An 18,503-nucleotide genomic window follows, 5' to 3' on the forward strand; every position below is an offset into this window, starting at 1 on the left:
CTCATGAGGAGGATATTGCACAAAGAACATTAACCTTCTCGTACCTGTTAGTAAAGCCACCTCAGAGCACAAGGCGGGGTTAGCTTGAGGCCAGCTGGGAAGGTGGAGGTATACACAATGAATAAAAAATTCAAAGGGCTTTTTGAGTTTTCAACCTTGCCCTCCTCTTATCTGGCTCTAGAACTCTGACCAACTGTTTCTCATTATTTTAAGATTTTTATTTATTTATTTATTCATGAGAGACACAGAGAGAGAGAGAGAGAAAGAGAGAGGCAGAGACACAGGCAGAGGGAGAAGCAGGCTCCATGCAGGGAGCCCGATATGGGACTCAATCCGGAGTCTCTAGGATCAGGCCCTGGGCTGAAGGCACCGCTAAACCGCTGAGCCCCCTGGGCTGCCCCAACTGTTTCTCATTAATCCCATTTCCAAAAACCAGTGAGAGCACAAGAAACCTACCTCTTGAAACTGCTAGAGATGTGAAAAAATATATATATATGACACAATGAACATTTATTCAACATAAACACAGAGAGGATGCTATTTATGTCGTGGTTTGATGTGCATTTTTCTTAATATCAAATTACCTCATAAATGCTATTGAATGGGGAAAAAACATTTTCTAATGAATATGTTCAGTATTTTAGATCCCTACTGGCTAGTTTAAATGTCCCTTCCTTCACTGACTCTCACTCAGGCCTGGGGTTTTGTCTGCTACATCTTTTGCAACTTTAGACCCAAGTTTCCTGGAGACGTGAGATTGAGGGAGCTATAGGGTTTCACTGTAGAGCTGACCAGGGGAAGGCCAAGTCTGCAGGAGGAAGTGAAACAGCTGGCTTTCCAAAATTACCTGAAGAGGGAAACAGATCAGACCAACAGAGATGGCCTAAGGCCTCCTGGTCAGAGGTCATGGTTCCAAACTTTCTCACCCACCTCGGGAGGTATGCAGAATCCTAGGGAATTCTCCTGTTTCAGAAAGCACCTCTTCTAGATGTGGTTTGTCAAATCTCAATTAGGAAAAGGGTCTTTTCAAATATTACTTCATTTTATAGTTTGGGCTCACCCTGACATTTCTTATTTTATACAAATTTCATACACATATAATTTCTAGTACAGTCTACCCACACCCCAGTGGACCCTCTTACTGTCATACCACCTTGAAACAAACACTGTAACCTGCTGGCTAGCATTCAAAATGCTGACTCTGAAAGTATTTCATGTATTCACATGGTGTGAGCAGGCATATCACTGATTATCTGAACCCGGGCAGAGCTTAGACTTTTTCTACACCCAGAATTGAGAAAAACATAGTGAAAAGAAAACAAACCCTCACTATGTTTTATTTCTTGTGTCATATTGTACATGCCAACATATTTTCTCCTTCACGTCCATTCTTGGAATGCTCTCTCATTACAGGAGTGGTGAGTCACAGCTAAAGGAATTGTTGCGACTTGTTCCACCCATTAGTATAAGCTAAACTATGGACATCTTGAGTTCTCAAGGGGTTATTTATCTTGGGAGGGCTGATCACAGTTTGCATGATCATATGGTACAGATGTTTATTCATGAAGATGACCTCAAGTGAAGCAAGAAATTTCTTGGTCCGATTATTTTAAAATTCAGCCAGATGTCCACCCAGTGGGCAAACCCTGGTTCCAGAAGAAATTAAAACTGAGATGACAAGAATTGTGATGGATCAGGACTGGAGTTCGCTGACAGACTTGAGTGAGAGGTCTGGAGCCAAACAAAAGGGTGTGTGCTCCCTGATGGGGGGGGATGGGGGAGGCGAGTCAGGGCAGGATTACAAAGGGAGGGGATAAAGTAGCACATGTGTTTCTTCTGTGAATCCGAGCTTCTTTCATTTCCTTAGGATGAGAATTATATCTGCAATTTTATATAAACCCAGAGACTCTGTCACTCTTACAGACCCCACTGCCACTACCAGCCTTCAGCAAATCCGTCAAATGGAGAATGCTACAATCTTCCAGACTCTTCCTCCTTCCATTAGGCCCTTCTATTCAGGCCTTTCCCTCAATCACATCTTTAATTTCTCCCTTTAGTTCCATGGTTTTTGAAGTGTGGACTTTGGGCCGACAGCATCAGCCTCACCTGAGCACTTGTCAGAAATGTTAATTCCCAGGTGCCACCCCAGACGTATTGACTAAGAAATCCTAGGTGTGGGACCCACAAATCTGTTTTTCTCAAGGGCTCTGGGTGATTCTGAGGCACACTGAAGTTTGAGAAACACTGCTTTAGGTGACATTATGAACTAATGACTTTAGGATGAGAGCATTTGCATTTTAGGAGAAGAGGACTTACAAAGAAGGGAATAATTTTCATATCAGTGGAATCTCAAGGCACATCACAGATAGGGAGATTTGAGGCTGCTGAATTCATTCAGGGCCCCACCATCTCTCACTTTTAATTTTACCTATTTTCGTTTTCGACCCACATTGTCTCTAGAGACATGTGCTTGGCCCGAAAAATCTGAGAGTGTCAAATCCGAACTTAAAACCCTTCAGTGGCTGCTCTTTTGCCCATAAGATAAAGTTCCAAACCCCTGGCACATGTTCCAGGGCCCTTCATCATCTGCTCTGGGCCACCTCCCTGGTCCTGTCACTTCTGCACTGTCCCTTCTACTCAGCCATGCCTCACTGTCTGCAATTCAAAACAAACCATTCCCCATACCACTGACACTGGGTTGGGCTATGTGACTTACCTTGGCCAATGGCATAAGAATTGAAGTAATCTGCTACTTCTGAGCAGGTATTAAATGCCACATTTTTGTTTTATCATGTTCTCTTTTTTCCCATTCCCATAAATGAGATCGGTATTGTCCCAGAAAGAGGCTGTTTCTTAAGCCTCTGGGAGACTCAGAATGAAAAGAGATAAGGAGCAGAACCACTGACCTGCACTGGACATACAGCATAAGTGAGAAATAAACCTTGTAAGCCATTGAGATACGGGGGTTGTTATTTTGCCTAAGCTGATCATTACAGCACACTTGGTCTCCCATTGCCTCTCTGTCTGGAATGTCTCTCTCCTCTGCTCTTTCCTTCCAATCCTACCTCAATCCTATCTTCATAAGAAACTTGCTTATCATTCTATATTCAGCTCAGGTGTTATCCTCTCAATCAAGTCTTTTTTTGTTCCTAGGTATAACAGATCGACTCCCACCTGCAGGATCCCCTTTGGATGCTACAGGCCTGTAACTATGTCCTTGGAACTTTGCTGGGGACTTTCCATTCATTAGTACTATCCTTAGAACAACTCCTCTCAAAAAAAAAGGAAAAGAAAAAAAACTGAGCCCTCATTTTACAGAGTGAGAGACTTTGGCTCAGAAAAGCAAGGCAACTTGTCCAGGTTTCCTAATCATGGGCCACAGAAACAGAGTTTTCACAGAGTGTGGGTCTGGCTCTGAGCTCAGCAATCCTTCCTGTGCCCCACACACCCCCCTCACTCCTCCATCAGCAAGCTTTCAGATCCTCCCATTCTGAGCCAGTAAAAGTCTCCCTATCAACAACTTAAAAGGATGTGGAATTAATTTGACACTTGAAAGACTTGCATCTGGAAGTGGGCTTCTTACCCCCTGAGAAGATAATCACTTTCTCTAAGTGGATGGATTTATTCGAAGGCTCCTGGCAAATGTGCATTTTGTACCTTTCCCAGGTAGTGTGGTGTGATAAGACAGGCAGAGTCCCACTGACACTGCCCTATGGAACATTTGGATGGGTCCTTTCAGGTTTGTCATAAAGTAGGATGCTAAGTTCAGAATTCCAAGGAAGTCAGCCACACATTGATATTTTAGGTAAACGAACAAGAAAAGCGTAGAAAAGTGACATAGTGGCAAAGAACTGAAGTAGACCACCCAAGTCAGACACTGGAATTACTGCCTAACATGAGAACTACAATTTTAGGTTTCTAAGAGCTGCTGGCATTTTGTCGTGTGGTTGGGTTTTTTATTTGTTTTTCTCCTCCTTCCCTTCTCTTTAAACTCTTTTAACCGAGGACTGGAAAGTAGAAGAACCTTCAAGTCCTCCCCCATCAGTCATACCAATCAAAGATGAGCATTCAACAAAGTTACCAAGATATTCTCCTCATGCAACATTCATAACAATCCAAAACAAAATTTTTCAAGCTTTACAACGCTTTTCTCGGTTACTAATTGGAGTCCATTTATCTCTTCCACCGTTCCAACAGGTTTTTTTTTTTTTTTAATCCCTCAAAGGATGGATCCTTTAAAGGTAACATTAATGATTGCATTTTTCCCCTGTGAGTTCAGAGCTCCAAATGGTCACCGGGCCAGTTAGGATACATCTGATGTAAGAGCCAGCAGTTACTGGGTACTTAGCTTTGTGTTGGATGTCCCTCCCCCCTCCCCCACCCCCCACACCCCTGTCCCCCGCAGTGGTTTATTTAATCCTCAAAACAAGGCTATGGAGCAAATGCAATCATCTATCTGCACCTTTTACAGATTAGTAGAGTGAGGCACATGGAGCATGAAGGACCTGCCTGAGAGAGAGAGTCTGTCCCTTACAGAGGCCAGGAGCTGCTGCACAAGACGATGGTTAATGATTCACCCACAGCCCTCAGGGAGCTCCTTTCAGCAGGGGCAACAGATGCACTTACACATTCTCTCTCTCTCTCTTTCTCTCTTTCATCTTCAACTCTTCTTTACCCAGCAAGAGGCGGGTGTCCAACAAATTGCTTGGCAACGCGCGGAGGAAACTCCATCCAAAGCCCGGGTCTGCCGGGTCCAGCCGCCTCTGGGCGCTGTCCAGCGGGCAGAGCGCCTGAGAGGCCAGGCAGGGGTCCTGTCTCCGGACACCCCGAAGGTGAGGCGCAACGCCAGGGCCGGGATTTCGCGCGGGGAGGGCTGGAAGGGGGGAGGGGGAAGGCACTGTCCCCGGGGACACCTGTTGCCGCCTCCCCACTCGGGCCGATAGAGATGCCGCGGGGACTCACACCTCCGAGAAGACACCCGTCGGCAAACAGCGTCCGCGTGTGGGTGAGGGAGTCGCAGGTGTCTTCCCCGACGACCCCCCCACCTCGCCCGCCTCGGCCGGGCTCACTTCACCCCCTCCCGCCCCTGCACGCCAGCGGCTGGTGGAAATGTCGCGCCCCCCCCACCCCCGGGCTCCGACCGAGGCACGCGCGGAGGGGTGGGGGCCCGCGGGGCGAGGGGCGGCACCCGCGGCGCTAGGACCCCGCGGCGGCCCGCCCCCGCCCCCGCCCCCGCCCGCTCCACCTGCGGGGCCCCACCGGCGGGGCACGCTCGCCCGCTAGCGCGGAGCGCGGGCGCCGTTACCTGCGACACCGCCTGCACCGTCCGGAGGGCCGCCGCGGGAGAGCAGCCGGGCCGGCCCGGGGAGCGATCCTCGGCGGGCCCCGCCGCTCCCGCTGCCCTCCCTCGCGCCGCAGCGCCGCCGCCTGCTCCCGGCTCTCTAGGCTCGCTCCGCGCCCGCCGGCTCCCGGCGCCGCTCCCGCCGCCCCTGATTGGCCGCCGCGCGCGCCCGAGCCGCGCCCTGATTGGACGGCCGGGAGCCGGGGCGGGGAGATGGGCGGGGCGCCGCCTGGACCCGCTCCCGGTGCCCGCGGCGCCGTAGCCCCGCGTCCCGGCTGCACCGCCCCGCGGAGACCCAGGCGCCGAGCCGGGCCCCTGCCGCCCCGCGCCGAGCAGTAGCGCGAGGAGCCTGCGGGTGGCGGAGAGTGGGGATCGCCTTGGGACCCCTCCCATACCCCATACCGGGGCTGGCGGGGTTAGGGGCGGGGGGGGGGGGTCCTTGCTCCTCGGGCCTCACTCCTACGTGGGATTTTGACTTCGTGTTCATTTTTATGCTTTTTGCTGTAAAAGAAAAAAAAAAGGCGTAGGACAGTGGCTTGTAAACAGCGGGCGCCAAATTGTGTGTGTGGACGCACGATCTATCTCCAGGTGGTCCAGCCAGACTCAGCAAAAGAAGGAAGCAACTTGTGCGAGGTCCTAATCGCATTAAATTAAGGAGAAGCGAGAAAGATGGTGAGTCAGATCTTCCTTTACAAGGACCTTAATACCCACCTAGGGAGATAAGGCTGAATAATAAAGCTGATAGTAATAATAATAATAATAATAATAATAATAGTCATCCTAACTTTTCCCATGGCACATATTATTTGCCTAGCACTTTCCTAAATGCTTTGCATCTATTAACACAGAAAAACAGGAAACAGCCGACCTAGGGATGTCCCATGTCCTGTGAAACGTGTGGCCAAGTGCCGTCGGTCTGGAGTGTGAGACATTTGCATCTTGGAAGACACACCAGCAGTCATTCCACGCTGCAGTTAAGAGGCACAAGTTAGAATGGAGAGAGAGCATCGGGAATTAAAATTGTTCTCCTCTTCCGTTTCTTCTCCCGTAGTTCTTTACCTCCCAACACTTTGTCTCACCTGAACTGGGGCTTTCTAAAGAATAAGAACAACCAGTCTCAATCAGGGTGCTGCCAGAACTTTGTTTTACCACCCATAAAAGGAGCCCCCTCTAAGCATCCGTAGGCCACAGTGAGTAGAAACAAGTAGCACAGTTTATATTTTAGCACCTTTGACGTTGGTTGCATGGGTGCCTTGAAACAAATATGTAACCACTGTCCCACAAGTACTTCCTCTAGTTCTATTCTTCTATGTTGGCAGAACTCTAGAGTGAGAAATTTGGGTTGGAGAGAAAGACTGGAGACAAGACCAGTTTGACCTACTTTGTACAGCTTGATTTTTACCCTAGAGTAAGCTTAAGGAGCTCAAGACCCTAGGAGGAAATTAGCTTCGTTTTCCCAGTTTATATCAATGGACGAATGATCAGTTCACTCTATATTGAAAAGATGGACCTGGCATGGGGGGAGCCCCACCCAATAGGAACAACAGAGCAAAATAGACTGTGTGAGGAAGGTTCTTATACCAACATCCCTCTCCAAGCTGCAGGAGCACATGGAGACATCAACCCATCATCATTCCAGTTGCTCACTTTTCATAGCTGTGCTTTTGCCAAAGCAGAATTTCCATTTGGATTGGTTACCCTATCACTCCAAAGAAGCAAAGCTATTTTAGCTGGAGAACTAGGTTGACCCAAGATAATTTCTTAAATTGATAGACCTGGTTGCATTCCACTAAACTTGGCCTCCTGAAGGATGAGAATCAAAAGAAGAATGTGGATTCCACTATGTTCACTCTGGAGTCTTCTTGTGGGCAGGAACCATTCGGATCTGTCTGTCCCCTATCTCATCTCGCAAAATGCTTTGCTACGTTGTGCCTTCTGCATTGCATTTCTTCTCTGGTGACTTCTATTTAGCACTCAAGACTCAACTAAAATGTCCTTTCCTCTGTGAGGCTTTCACTAACTCTCCCAGGCAGAGGTAGTGATCTCCTCACCCCTGTTATATAGTCTCACTACAGCACAAAGCAACAGTATTCTAGTGATCCATTTACATGGCCCTCCTTCCAACTAATTAATAGCAATACCTGGCCTAGTTCTTGGAACTCAGTAGTAAGTACTCAGTAAACTTGAACTGATGGTTCAGTTATAGGTAATACAAGTAATAGAGGGGCATTAAGAAAACCGGGGTCACACCCCTCTGCCGTTCAACAGGGCATCCTCCAATTCCAGGCTGGCTGGATGTTTGATGTGAGTCAAAGTGATCATCCTTCAGTCTGATAGTGAATAGGCAGTTTCTGTATATTAGGCATCATCAGGTAAAGAGAAGAATAAGGTCTCAAATGTGCACAAGATGGAATGATACAGCTGATTTAGAAAATAGTTTGGCCGTTCCTCAAAGAGTTAGACAGTTACCACAGGACCCAGTAATTCTACTCCTAGGTACAGATTCAAGAGAATTTCAAACATATGACCATACATAAACTTGTACATGAATATTCTTAGCAATATTATAATAGCTATAAAATCAAAACAACCCAAATATCCACTAGCTGATGAATAGGTAAACAAAATGTGGCACATCTGTACAATGGAATATTACTCAGCCATAAAAAATGAATGAAGCCCTAACACATGCTACATTGTGGGTGAACCTGGGAAACATTATGCTAAGGGAAAGAAGTCAGACACAGAAGGCCCCATATTATATGTTTGCATCTAGATGAATTATCCAGAATAAGCAAATCTATATAGATTGAAAGCGGATTCATGGTTGCCAAGGGGTCAGGGGAAGGAGAACTGGAGAGCGACTGCTTAGTGAATATGGAGTTTACCTTCAGGTTGATGACAATGTTCTGGAATTAAATAGTGGTTATGAGCTCACAACTTTGTAAATGTATTATAAACCACTGAGTTGTAAAAAGCAAAACAAAACATGTGCATGGCAGGCACTCAAGGAAACCGTCAATGAAGGAAATAATTATCCTAAAAGGTTAGTAGCTAACAGTGTAAAAGTGTGGAGGAGCAGAAAAGTCTGCAAAACACAGTTAAAAGTTGACTTCTCTCTCTCTCTCTCTCTCTCTTCTCTCTCTCTCTCTCTCTCTCTCTCTCTCATGCTCTCACCTTCAGCAACCCAGAGGGGATTTACTCCTTAGACCTGCATTGTCCAATCAAACATTCTATACTGATGGAAATGTTCCTTGTCTGAGCTATTCCGTATGGAAGCCGCTATGCCCATGTGGCTAATGGACATGTGAAATGTGGTTAGGACAACTGAAGAGCTGAATTCTAACTGCATTTAAATTTAAATAGCCACATGTGGCTAGTGGCTACTCTACTGGCAGTGTGGCTTTTGTTGATGTAGAGGACTGAGGTCATCTTAACTGGGAGTGTGGAAAAATACTGGAGGGTATGAGAGTGGGAGAGTCCATGGCTTTATGTTCCATAGCCCGACTCAAGCCTGTATCCACTAGAAATCCTTCAATAAGATCTCACTGTTCCCACCCTTCTCCCTTCTATGAACTCTTTTTTTTTAAAGATTTTATTTATTTATTCATAGAGACACAGAGAGAGGGAGAGACACAGGCAGAGGGAGAAGCAGGCTCCATGCAGAGAGCCCGACATGGGACTCGATACAGGGTCTCCAGGATCACGCCCAGGGCTGCAGGCAGCGCTAAACCACTGCGCCACCGGGGCTGCCCCTTCCATGAACTCTTAATGAACTTCAGCCAGTAATACAGCATTTAGTTTTGTCTTTATGGCGAGGTGCTTCCATTCCACAAATATTTATGGACCAAGCACTCTGTGGAATTCTGTAAAGAGGACGGATCATGGACAACGTCAGCCAAATTCCAAAGGGTTGGTCTTGAGAAGGCAGACAGGGAGAAGAGACAAGAGAAATCCCTCACAAGGACCTGGCTCCTTACTTCCTTGCCTGCATTTCCCCCCAATCTCTCACACACACACACACACACACACACACACACTCTTTGGAGTGGGAAATCTTGCTATTAAGATGCTGAAGTGATGTTGAGGAATCTTTATTTAGATTTCCTGTTTCCAACCCAAGCCTTGTAACATCTTTAACTCCTTCAATACTCTTTCCAGTTCATATTGATCTTTCACTTCTTTGAACTTTCATTGAATTTGAAATCGATAGAATGTAATGACTAAGTGTTCTTCCTTAATGTGGTGTCCACACAGCAAGATTCATTTGTTGCACAAATGTTTATTGATCTCCTGCTTATTTTTGTGCCAGAACAGTCCTAGGAGCTGTGGATAAAAAGAAAGATGGGGGACACCTGGGTGGCTCAACGGTTTAGCACCTGCCTTTGGCCCAGAGTGTGATCCTGGGGTCCTGGGATCAGGCTCCCTGCATGGAGCCTGCTTCTCCCTCTGCCTGTGTCTCTGCCTCTCTCTCTCTCTCTCTCTGTGTGTGTGTGTGTGTGTGTCCTTCTCTGTATGTGTGTGTGTCTTTCATGAATAAATAAATAAATAAAATCTTAAAAAAAAAAAAGACAGGGTCACTGGACAGATTAGAGCCTAATGAAGAGGCACACAAAGAAATTGTTCTGCAAAGTTTGACCTAAATGCATAGGAAGGTTCACTGGAAGCACAGTGCAAGGAGCAGCTGGATGTATACAGAGAAATCAGGGAAGGTTTCTCAGAGGAGGTGACATTTAAGCTAAAGGAACTTGAAGGAAGAGTAAAGGTCTTTTAAAAAACATTTTTAAAAATGTACTCATTTATACCACCCACCTTCCAAAATTGGATTTTGGGTAGTATATCAGGAGAAGTTTTGGGGACCAGAGTTTGAAAGAAGGAATTAACATCAAGATCCAGCTCAACATCTGTGACAATGTTTTGCATTGCTGACAAGGGTACTAACTGGACAGTCTTCTTGCTGCCCTCCAGGTTTATTCCTGAGTGCAAACCAAAATAAATATAAGATCAGGCTCTCAGATCTGAAGGCATTTAAAGTCTCTCACCTCTACTATTGCAATATCCTTCTTACCAGTCTCTTGTGTTTGATTTTCTCTTCTTTCTCAGTGTATCCCAAATCTCAGTCATTTGTGCCTTACTGTCACCAATCTTTCCATATCCATGCATCATCTGCACTATTATGTCCTTGTTTCCTTACATTGACTCTCCTCTTGCTCAACTTCATTGAAAAGGAGTTTTTATCTCATTATCATCCATGTAAAACTAGTATCACTTGCCATAAATAGAATGTTAATCACAAAAATAGTACAATGAAAGTAAAACTACATTATCTAATCTTAGCTAGCTATTGTTGGCTCTCAAAGTTCTGAGTTTGAGGCCCTGCTCTTTCTTTCATAAAGAGAAAGATTATCAAGACTTAGAGAGTAATTAAAGACATACCAGCACCAAACTGATCCTTTCTCCTTGGCTAAATCAAACAGATTGAAAAAGTATTGCAAAAAGAGTAACTTAGGACAACAGCCAATGAAATTTAATGTCTCTTTTCCATTCTACTTACAACAGCTTCTGCACCAAATAAAGTCTACTTATGCTGGGTACAACATATTTGTAAACACTGTTCTGATCCATCCCTCTCAGAGCTATCAGAATGATCTAACTCAATGTAATTCTTTCTCTCCCCTATTCAAAAATCCTTCGATAGCTCTTCATTACCAAAGGGAAGAAATCTTACTTCCTTACCATAGGATACAAGATCCTCCTGGATCAGGCTTAGCCTACCTCTCCACGTTCAACTTTTGTCATCCTCCTCGAACTTTATTCCACTAATACTGAACTATTTGCAGTTCTCAGAATGCACCATAGACTCTCATGTCTGTGTGCTGTTCCCTCTACATGGCATGCTCCCCAACTACACCCATCTTGTCAACTTTCATTCCTGTCTCTGCTCATTTCTATTTATCTGCCTGGTACCCTACAGATACCCCATCCGCCCCCCACCCCCAACACATGACGTACCAGCTCCAAACTACAACAGAATTCCCTCCGAAACACACGCCTCTTTCTTCTGGGGGATCTTCCTCCATTGCCTCACCCATGTGTCTCTGGCAGGCACTAACAAGTTCTCACAGGACTCCACACCTCTTGTCACAGCTGATTGGTTTACAGGTGGGCAGCTAAACCAAGGTGAACCAGCCAGAGTTCCTGAGAATTTCCTATGAAGAGCAAAACATTGGAGCCATTCTTTCCCTGCTTTAAGATGCAGAGAGAAACAGAAGCAAGCAAAACAGAGAGGGATTCTCCACTCTATTTGTGCTGCAGACCAGCTATTTCCTTGCCCCTCCTTCTTTCAAGTCATTCATCTTTTCCTGTTATTTTGTGAAAGAGATGCAACATCTTTACAGTTAAATCTTTTTCCTAAATTACTTCGAGTTGAGTTTATTTACAACCCAGTGTCCTAATATATTCCTAATCATCCTTGAAGTCCCAACACAAATGTTACTCTTTTGTGAAGCCTTCCCTGACTTCCCAAGCCAACAAAGGTGCCCCTTCTTTTATGCCTTCCTGCATCTTGTAACACTGGACCCCATTTCCAGCAAGTATCTTTGCCATCTTGACATTTTTGTGTGAGAAATACGGTTCTGTCCTCTTTGCCTGTTTTGATTATCCCATTTACCACCTGAAGGGAAGGGAAACTTAGAACATAACAACCTATTGACAGAATGCCCTAAGTAAAGTCAATATTGAGTGGGACTTAAAAAAAAGGCTTTTATTTTTCAGCTTCTCCACTATGGAGAATTTTTTTTTAACCAAGTTGAATCCTAAGAACTTTAAAATTCTGCCAACTACAAGAACTCCCTTCTGCTGCCCAGCCAGAAATGGACCCCATAAACAGCAACCACCAAGGAGGAGGTCACACCTGGATATGCAGAAGACAACACTGAGGAACACTGGGAAGGGATATTCAGAGAAAAAAAGGAGATCTGGGAGGGAAGGGACTTTAGGAGTCTTATCTGTCATTGAATCGCTGTGAGTGAGAAGGTAGATCCATAAGGGAAGGTTTTACACCATCCATGAATGCCCAACTGGAATCATACTTGGCTAAATAAGATTGAATTCTTTTAGGTAATTGATTGAACGTATGCACTTTTTCTAATGTTACTATGCATCATGGGATCATATCTGCATATTCATCTCATTTCTAGACCTGGAAGCTCCTTTTCAAAAGAGATTCTTTCAATCTTGGCATGCTGGACATCAATGTCTAGCCCATTCTTGAATTGGACTTTGATGCTTATAGCCAGTATTTAACTTATGAATGCTTTCTAGCTGCAAGTATCAGAATAACCAGTTATAATGGTTCAAGCAGTAAAAACGGGTAATATCTGACATGAACAGCCTCAGTGATGGCAGCCCCAAGGAATGATGCTCCGTGACATCTAAAGGACCTAGGCTCTTTCTGCTCTTCCACCTTTGGCTTTTTGGCTTTATCTTGGCTTGTTGGCTTGTGAACACAATATGGTTGCCACAACTCCAGGTATCTCATCTTCAGAAGAGCACATACAAGAAAGGAAGAAAGTGGATTGCACTGGGAAAGAAGTTTTCCTTTATCAGGGAGGAAAATTTTCCTCAAACATCCCTTTCTCCCCATCTGGTAATCTTCCCCTTATATCCCATTGGCTAGAACTGAGCCACATGACCATCCCTAGCTTCAAGAGAGGCTAGTAAAACAAGGGCAATCTAGGACTTCTCCATAATTGTGAAAAGTACTTATATTGCTTGTATTATTGCCCTAAGACAAGCAAATGGATCACTGGCTTTCCCCATAATTTTCCTATTTTTGCTGGAGACTGACTGGGCTAACAGGATTTTCTAGGTGGGATATCCCAAGCCTAGGCAAGGACCCAAATGTGGTACCTCTTCACACATTACCATTTCTTGCTTTGGGCACCCTTGGGCCCTCTGTTCTGCACATGGAATTTATCAGAGGCCAGGAAAAGTTCTGAGATTCATAACTATGTGATCTCATTAGTTGCCTATGGCTGGATTCTCCATCCAGGAGAGTGACCTGAACCATAGATTGCTTCACTGGTCTCTGTGTTACCTCCTTTGCAGGATTGCACAAAATTGGGCTGCCAGAATGGTGCTGGCATGCTGATTTGGGGTGACTCTCACATCATACACAGGATGAATTTAGGGCTCTGGGTTACTGACACTTCTCTGCCAAATTTTGGCTTGAATTTCATGTTAGGCCCATGCATTGGTCTTGACTGGCCATATTCTAGCCTCAGTGCTGCCTCTAGTCTACCTGAGAGCAGCTGGAGTGGGGGCAGGCATTCTCCATTCTGTGCTGGCACTCAGAGCAGTTACCCCATCCTCTCCATGGGTTGCCCACCAGGTTTTCAGGGTTGGTGAGTCCCTCCCAGGGATTTCCAGCTCCACTATGCCAGAGGCCCTTCTGGTTGGGGTTACTTCTGGCCAGTGTAGTGACATCATGCTTTCCTTGGTCAGTCTTCAGCCACATAGAAGAGGGATGGATGTTCCTTGTGCTCTTCTCATCCATCCTCTTCTCCCCACTGTGGGTGGTGTGTGCAGGCAGGAGTCAACACTGAAAGAGATAGCATTCTAGGAATTCAGTAATTAGATCTATGGAGTTCAAGAGAAGACCTGGCTGGAAGATGTGTTTTCTACCTTGATAAGGTTGCTGTGAGAGTCAAATGAGATTGGACTGCTGAGAACTGTTTGTGGTATATACAACCGCACACAGATATTTGTTATTTTTTATTAATTTCACTTGAAATATAAGAAAACTGAAAAAGGAGGAAAGCTAAATAACCCCTGTCCCAAGATAAAGAGGCACCATGGGAATATTTTTGGAAGGGAGAACTCTGGTTTCACCAAGCCTGGGATTGACACCCAGCTCTGACACCTCCCAACTGTAGGATGCTAGTTTGGTTTCTGAGCCCCAGTTCCATATTTATAAAGTGGTAATAATAATAATAATAATAATAATAATAATAATAATATACATTAGAGGATTTGGGTGATCATTAGATGAGGAGATACTTATTAAGAACTTAGCACGGGCAACCCCGGTGGTTCAGTGTTTTAGTGCCGCCTTTGGCCCAGGGTGTGATCCTGGAGACCTGGGATCGAGTCCCACATTGGGTTCCCTGCATGGAGTCTGCTTCTCCCTCTGCCTGTGTCTCTGCCTCTCTTTCTCTCTCTGTGTCTGTCATGAATAAATAAATAAAATCTTAAAAAGAAAAAAAGATCTTAGCACTGTTCCTAACATATAGTAGGTACTTGATAAATATTAGCTATTATTCTTATTTTACTACACAGATATTTGTAGCAGACCTACAGATCTCCTGGTATACAGCCCTGCTCTACACTAGAAATAACAAGAAGGCATTTTCAAAATGAGATCGGTAGAGGGGTACCTGGGTGACTCTCGATTGAACATCCACCTTTTGGTTTTAGCTCAGGTCATAACCTCAGGGTTGTGAGATGGAGCCCTGAGGGCTCTGTGCTCAGTGCAGGGCCTGCTTGAGATTCCCTCCTCCTTCCCCTCCCCCCACTTGTGCGTGTGTGCATGCTCTCTCTCTTAAATAAATAAATAAATAAATTATTAATAAATAAAATCTTTTTAAAAATGAGATTGACAAAAAAAAAAATGAGATTGACAGAGGCTACACTGATATGTTAGGGTACCTAACATTTGAGAGACAACATGGCAGGTGGGTAGGAGCACAGACTTGAGAGCCAGGAGACTTGGGTTGGAATCCTGGGTCAGTCAGGTAATGGTTTTAAGACCCTTGGCAAGTTGCTTAGCCTCTCTGTGCCTCAGTTTCTTCATCTGTAAAATGAGTCCTTTCGAGGGATAAATAAGTTAAGGTACATTAAGTGTTTAAAATGGCAGCTGGCATATGGTGTTAGAAATTATTCAGTACTGGGGCACGTAGGTGGCTCAGTTGGTTAAGCATCTGACTCTTGATTTTGGCTCAGGTCATGATCTCAGGGTCATCAGATCAAGCCCCAAGTGGGCTTAAGATTCTCTGTCTCCCTGTCCCTCTGCACCTCTCCTGCCTTGCTCCATCTAAAAAAAAAAAAAAAAGAGAGAGAGAAGAAGAAGAAGAAGAAATTATTCAATACTATTAGTATTATAATTTTGAATTCATTTAAAATTCAAAGCAGGGCAGTCTGGGTGGCTCAGCGGTTTAGTGCCGCCTTCAGCCCAGAGCATGATCCTAGAGACCCAGGATCAAGTCCCACGTTGGGTTCCCTGTATGGAACCTGCCTCTCCCTTTGCCTGTGTCTCTGCCTATCTCTCTCTCTCTCTCTCTCTGTATCTCATGAATAAATAAATAAAATTTTTTTTAAAAAATCAAAGCAAGATTTGAATTGGCTTTTATTCAAGGGGCCTCTTTTTCTTCTTTTAGTAACTGGGGAAAAAAAACAGACATACACCCCATGTCTTTGTGCCATTGCCTATGCCGTCCCCTTTGCCTGAAATCCCTCCCTTTGACCCATAAAACCACTACATATTCTCCACTCCCCCAGGGCCAGGGCTTATTCTCTCATGCTCCCATCTTTCAAATGGGACTGCTGTCTCCTTTTGAGTTATCTATTTCTTGACATTCCTGATAAATGTTTCTTCAACAGAAAGTTGAAAGAGAGTCAGGTACATGATTTTAAACTCTTATATTTTGCAGACAAATACAGAATTGTGGCTCATAGTGGAACTGACATCCTTCCCCACAGAGGATGAAGGGACTTGCAGAGGACTTGAGGAGGTGGTGCCTTGAGACCCCTGGAGGAAAACACACCAAGGATAACAAACAATTCCATTTAACTTGATAGAGTTCCAGCTCTCATGGCTGCAACAGTCAGGTAAAGTGAACCAGAGTGGGCTGAGGGTCCAGGAAAGTTTTCATCTCAATTCCAAGTCTGTTATTCAGTGACTGGGTGACCTTTGAATCAAACAGCTGAGCCTGGTTTCTTACCTATAAAATGAAGGTAGTACCAGCTTCAAGGGGTAACCTTGATGATGAAATGACATAGTGCAATGCCTGGTACATAGAAAATGCTTAATTAATTAAGCGAATGAACGGTCCTTTTTAAAAAAACAAAGCAGTACCGTTATTGGATGAAGCTGCACTAGCCTTGAAAGCACAGGATTGCTTAATGTTGTACATGACTTGTCCTTATCGGCATATCGTTCCCCAGATCCTGCGGGAGAGCCTTCACACAGCTTCCCAGACACTCCATCTGGGGTTAATCTGCAATCAAGAAGCCCAGGAGGGTGGAGATTTGGCAACCCCCTTCCCCAAACCCTTCTCCTCTCCAGCTGGCTCAGAAAAGCTTCACATTTGCAGCTTCCATGGCAATTACAAGAACCTACTCCCTCTTATTGTTTTTCTTTTCCCGATGATGGAGCAATCACATGATTTCAACAGGAAAAACAACTCTGGAATCAGAGACTGTCTGAACTGAGCCACAGACTTTCTGGTCTCCAGGTCTGAGTCCCTGGAGGGAAAAGACATTTGATGCTGGTGGGATGGGGGATGAGCTGGACAAGAAGCATGACCGGCATATGCTCATACCAGGGCGGCCAACTGAACAGGTTCTGTTTCAGGATTAAAAACAGTACAAACCCAGCTAGGAGCTCGTATTTACTGAGTGCTGAGGACCAGGCACTTTACAGGTGTTGTCAAACTTAATCATCACAACAGTCTAAAAGGAGTGTTTATTATCTTCATTCTATGGGTGAGGAGAAGGAAGCTCAGAGACGGGCCTCTGAGGAACCCACACGACTCAAGGGTTTTGCTAGCGTTGTGCACCTTTTACAAGCCCCCAGAGCCTGAGTGTTATCCCCCGGCCCTACCAAACCCTAAAGAGCCCACAGATCTCCTGGGATCTCAGGGGGGAAATGCAAGTTCTGAATCACTAGGTCCAGGATAGGGCCTGAGACTCTGCCTATCAGTCTTCCAGGGGATGCTGCAACTCCAGGGACTTTTTTTGTTAAAGATTTTATTTATTTATTCACGAGAAACACACATACAGGGACAAAGACATAGACAGAGGGAAAGGCAGGCTCCCTGCAAGGAGCCGGATGTGGGGTTCCATCCCGGACCCTGGGATCACGACCTGAGCTGAAGGCAGGTGCCCAACCACTGAGCCACCCAGGGGCCCCGCTCCAGGGATTTTATTTTTTCTTTGTTTTCTTTTCTTTTTTCTTTTCTTTCTTTTCTTTTCTTTTTTCTTGTCGTTACTTTCGTGTTTTTATGCATTGGAGTGGGGATTTGCTGCTTCTGTTCTGGCTTCTTTTTTCTTTTTGTCTTCTTTCTTTCTTTCTTTCTTCTTTCTTTTCTTTCTTTTCTCTCTTCTTTCTTTCTTCTCTTTCTTTCTTCCTTCTCTTCTTTCTTTCTTCTTTCTTTCTTCTTTCCTTTCTCTCTCTCTCCCTTCCTTCCTTTCTCTTCATAGGCTCCAGGGACTTTAATTGCAAGGGTAGGACCTTTGTCTCCCAGCTTCGCTGCACATTGGAATCACCTGGGAGCTTTCAAAATGCTGATGCCTAGGCCTCGCCCCAGAGATTCCAGCCCTGCAGAGGACCGCGAAATCCCTCCCCAGCCTTGACTGCTTGCGTCACCGGGGCCGAGACCGCCCTTCGTGGGGGGCGGTGGGTCGGGGTGGGGGGGGGAAGATCTGCAGGCTCCTGAGGGGTCACCCTGCGCTCCCCTTTCCCAGACAGAGGCTCTGCGGCCGGGCCCCGAGGCCGCCCTTGCCATGGCCTGTTCTCAGCAAACTCCCAGCCTCGGACGAGGCCAGAGCGGCCACCTGTTTCCTTGAAATAGTCCGCAGCTGTGCGGTGACCTCGGCGCCCCGGCTCCCCTCGGCCAAGCGGCGCTGCGCGGAGCCCTCGCCCGGGTCGCGAGCCCAGGCCGGCTTCGAGCGCCCCCGCGCGGCCGGGCGGCGGAGGGAGGAGAGGCTGCGAGGCGGAAGGGCCCGGGGACCTCGGGGCACCTCGGGGCACCCCGGGGCCCAGGCGGGAGCGCGCCTGCAGGCCTCGCCCGGCCTCGCCCCAGCGCTTGGGGTCCTCCTCCCTGGAGACGACGCCTGGACGCCGAGGCCGGAGACTAAGTCCCCTCCCTCCAGCCCGCCTCCC

The 18,503-nt window shown here is 46.0% G+C and overlaps 1 protein-coding gene and 1 long non-coding RNA gene across 5 annotated transcripts in view; one reads left to right on the forward strand and one right to left on the reverse strand.

Moving 5' to 3' along the window:
* The window catches only part of STON2 (stonin 2), a 144,876-nt gene extending 139,443 nt beyond the window's left edge, over nucleotides 1-5,433 (reverse strand). For 2 of the 3 annotated variants that reach the window (XM_038545482.1, XM_038545480.1), the window contains exon 1: nucleotides 5,306-5,425. The gene's annotated coding sequence lies outside the window, so the exon portion shown is untranslated. Of the gene's footprint in view, nucleotides 1-5,305 lie in introns of all 3 variants that reach the window. The other variant, XM_038545481.1, reaches the window with a different exon arrangement.
* LOC102153608 lies at nucleotides 4,616-17,053 on the forward strand. 2 transcript variants are annotated; one of them, XR_005363638.1, is made up of 3 exons: nucleotides 4,616-4,832; nucleotides 16,051-16,228; nucleotides 16,565-17,053. It is a non-coding gene; the product is annotated as an uncharacterized LOC102153608 (long non-coding RNA). The 2 variants fall into 2 exon arrangements; XR_005363637.1 differs by lacking the exon at nucleotides 4,616-4,832 and adding an exon at nucleotides 5,859-6,013.
* Nucleotides 17,054-18,503: the final 1,450 nt, after the last annotated feature.

This window comes from Canis lupus, chromosome 8 (genome assembly GCF_011100685.1).
Source record: "Canis lupus familiaris isolate Mischka breed German Shepherd chromosome 8, alternate assembly UU_Cfam_GSD_1.0, whole genome shotgun sequence".
NCBI lineage: Eukaryota > Metazoa > Chordata > Mammalia > Carnivora > Canidae > Canis > Canis lupus.